Source organism: Chenopodium album, chromosome 10 (genome assembly GCF_948465745.1).
Source record: "Chenopodium album chromosome 10, dcCheAlbu1.1, whole genome shotgun sequence".
Taxonomy (NCBI): Eukaryota; Viridiplantae; Streptophyta; class Magnoliopsida; order Caryophyllales; family Amaranthaceae; genus Chenopodium; species Chenopodium album.
The window spans coordinates 36,494,361-36,498,382 of NC_137843.1; the positions used below are offsets into that span (position 1 = coordinate 36,494,361).

The following is a 4,022-nucleotide window of genomic DNA, read 5'->3' on the forward strand; positions in this document are numbered from 1 at the left end:
GTTCGGAAATCCGGAGGATTATTAGCTCACGGGAGGGATCTTGCTTCCCGTCACGGAAACCAACTTTACCATTCATCCCCAATACACAAGGATGGTACAAGGGGAGCAGTTTTTGGGTTCTCCAAGTGAAGATCCCATTGAGCACCTTGATAGATTTCTCGAGCTATGTGCCATGATTCAAACCAATCAAGTTTCTCAAGAGTACATCCGAATGCATCTATTTCGCCAATCTCTTTCGGGTAGAGCTAAGAAGTGGCTCAAGCAAGTGAGGCCAAATTCTCTCACAACATGGAGAGAGATAGTCTAGGCATTTTTGAAGAGATTCATTTTCGAGGAAAAGACCGCCGAGATGAGAAGGAAGATTACATCATTTGAACAAGAAATGGATGAGAGTCTTAGTAAAGCATGGGAAAGATTCAAGCAGTTGGTACAAGCATGTCCTCACCATGAATACAATCAAAGCTTCCTCATGCTATTCTTCTATGATGGATTGGAACCCATGTCTAGAGCTAACTTGGATGCGGGGGCGGGTGGACAATTGATCATGATCCCCCAAAACCAAGTTGAGGCAATGATCGAAGAAGTAGCGAAGAACTACTCTTGGGGTGGTAGAAGGAGGAGTGCACCGAAGAAAAGTGGGGTGTATGAATTAGTGAAGGTTGATCAATTGCAACATCAAATAGAGCTTTTGATCAAGGGGCTTGCAAAGTTTAACACAAGTGTTAATAGTGGGGCAAGCTCCTCTTAAGTCAATTCCTTCTCATGTCAAAATTGTGGTGGTACAAACCACGATACATCTTATTGTGGAGGCTTGAGCCCCGAACATGTTGCGGCTTACAACTCAAGGCAAGATGGATTTAGGGGAAGTGGTGGAGGAGTAGCTTGGAGACAACCACCACCTGGATTTGCACCTCAACCTCAACAATGGGGGAAACAAGCTCAACCATCATACAATTCCAACCCGCAATATCAAAACCCACCCCCACCTCAAAACCAAAACCCAAGGGGTAACTACCCAAGAAACAACCAATACAACAACCAAAACCAATACAACAATCAAAATCAAGGGTCGCAAAGGAGTCAAGATCAAGCATCTCAATCCGATTCCACACAAACAACTCCAAGCCATGAATCAACAACTCCAAGCCACTCATCAAAAATGCAAGAAGTCAAAGCTCATAACAAGATGGTTGATTCACAATTAGCTCAATTGGCCAAGGGAGTACCTTTCAACTCACCTTCTACCTTACCCGGGAAACCACAACCTAACCCCTCTCACAACTTGAAACCCGATTCTTGCAAGGCAATTACATTGAGATCAAGCACATCCTATGAAGGGCCTAAAGAGGGAGAAGAGGAAGAAAGTGTGAGGGTGGAGAAGAGAGTTGAAGAAGACAAAGGTGTTGGGAAAGAAGAGAATGTAGAGAAAAAGAAGCACAATGATGAGAAAACAACCTCAATTCCTAGTAAGACTAAGAATCTAGATTAGGCGGTTCCTTTTCCCGGGAGGCTTGTGGAGAGAAAGTTGAATGATAAATCCGCAAAATTCCTTAGTGTAATGAAGAACTTACACATAAGTCTCCTTTCATCGAGGTTGTTACCCAAATGCCTTCCTACTCCAAATTTTTCAAGGATATCTTAACCAACAAGAGGAAGATCAATGACGAGCTCATTACCCTCCCTCATCAAATTTCTTAGGTATGATGAGGGTAAGGATTCTCTACCTATAGATGATTCTTTCCCTAATGACCACCTGTATGTAGTTGTAGAGCAACATCCTTGGTATGCCGACTTTGCAAATTATTTGGTGGGCAGTACTCTACCTTTTAACTTATCCTACCAACAGAAAAAGAAATTCCTTTCTGATGTCAAACATTATTTTTGGGATGATCCTTTTTTATTTCGTAAGTGTGCAGATGGATTATTTCGCAGGTGTGTTCCCGAATGGGAAGTTCACGGTGTTCTTACTAGATGCCATAACTCACTTTATGGAGGACATCATGGTCCCACCAAAATGGTGGCTAAGATCAATGAGTCAGGATTTTACTGGCCCACCATGTTCAAGGATGCTAACTCTTTTGTGTAGGCTTGTGACTCTTGCCAGAGGACTAGCAACATTTTGCGGCGGCATGAGATGCCTCAAATAGGTATATTGGAAGTTGAAATTTTCGATGTTTGGGGTGATGATTACATGGGACCTTTTCCTTATTCACGAGGGAATCGATATATACTTGTCGCGCCCGTTGATTATGTATCCAAGTGGGTTGAAGCCATTGCCACACCTACCAATGATGCCAAGGTGGTCCATAGGCTTTTTAAGAAAACCATCTTTCCTGGATTTGGAGTACCTAGAGCGATAATTAGTGATGGAGGATCTCAATTTCATGAGCGAAAGTTAGACACCCTTCTCAAGAAGTATAGTGTATACCATAGGACAGGTTTAGCCTACCACCCCCAAACTAGTGGCCAAGTTGAAGTTTCTAACCGTGAGATCAAGGCCATTCTAGAGAAGGTGGTAGCAAAATCTAGGAAAGATTGGAGTGATAAGTTGGATGACACCCTTTAGGCGTATAGAACCGCTTTTAAGACCCCAATTGGTACTATTCCCTTTAGACTTGTGTATGATAAAGCATGTCACCTCCTGGTGGAATTAGAGTACAAGGCATATTGGGCTATCAAAGAGCTCAATTTGGATGCTAAGCTAGCAGGAGAAAAGAGGCTCCTACAACTTAATCAGTTAGATGAGTTTAGGTTGATGGCTTATTATAGTGCACGCGTCTACAAGGAGAAGTCCAAGAGATGGCATGAAAAGATGATCCTTCCAAGAAAGTTCAAAGAGGGTGATAAGGTTTTATTATCCAACTCTAGACTTAAACTTTTTCCAGAAAAGTTGAGGTCAAGTTGGTCGGGTCTTTTACAGTAAAAAGGGCAAATAAGTTCGGTTATGTGGAATTATACGATGATCATAGTAGGGTATTCAAGATAAACGGTCAAAGACTCAAGCTATACCACGAGGGGGCTACGATTGGTGCAGTTGAATTACTTCACCTAATCGATTCTGTCCCATCTTGATAAACATATGGTAAGAAGGTTGTGCGGGACCTAGATAAACCAGCGCTTAGCGGGAGGCAACCCGTATTTTTCTTTTTCTTATGCGCTTTTAGTTTAGTTTTATTTCTCTCTTTTTCTTGTAAGAGGAGAGTGGAGGGAATTTAATGAGTTTCAGAGTTTTTGTACAGGTTTGGAGAAAATGAGTTAGCCAAATTTGGAGTCCAGAAGAACAAAAATCGGACCCTCTTTGCTGTAGCGCGCCCGACTGGGCGCGAGAGGAAGCCAAGAAAAGAAGAATTTTCGCTCGACCGGGCGCGAGAAGAAGGTCAAATTTTCAAGTGATTTCGCCTGACCGGGTGAAGGCGCCCCCGACCGGGCACGAGAGTTGATGAGTACGGACCACTTTATTTGCTCGATCGGGCGAAGGCGCGCCCGACTGGGCGCGAGAGTCGACAAATTTCAAAGGTGATGGTTCGCCCGATTGAGCGAGCTGGCGCCTGACCGGGCGCGAGAGCGGCGAACAATTTTCACATAGATTCGACCTTTCATGGATATGGCCAAGACATTTCCTTATGGGGGCCTCCGGGGGGGGACTTATAACCCTAACTATTTTGGTGGTAGTTCTTCTGGTGGTGCAGGTGGCAGGGGCAGAGGATTTGACCTGGTGGATGAGGATGAGGATTAGCCGTGCTGGGCTAATTCCCGAGCTAATGAGGACATTGTCTAATCTTGGCTTGGGGGAGATTTTTGGATATTGGTATTTTTCTTCTTCTTTTTGTTTTATTTTTGGTATTTTTGGTGTGTTTAGTATAGTTTATTTCTTTTTAGTATAGATTTTATTGCTTTGAAAAAAAAATTGAAAAATACAAAGAAATTAGAAAAATACAAAAATATGATCCAATGAATGATAAATCATGCTTCCCTGTACCCCATACATATGAAAATGGTTTTGATTCTTGGTATATGATGAT

The 4,022-nt window shown here is 42.8% G+C and overlaps 1 non-coding gene across 1 annotated transcript; it reads right to left on the minus strand.

The window, feature by feature from the left end:
* Positions 1–347: 347 nt before the first annotated feature.
* LOC145565821 (small nucleolar RNA R71) lies at positions 348–452 on the minus strand. Its single transcript, XR_014095192.1, has one exon. It is a non-coding gene; the product is annotated as a small nucleolar RNA R71 (small nucleolar RNA).
* Between the last annotated feature and the right edge of the window lie 3,570 nt (positions 453–4,022).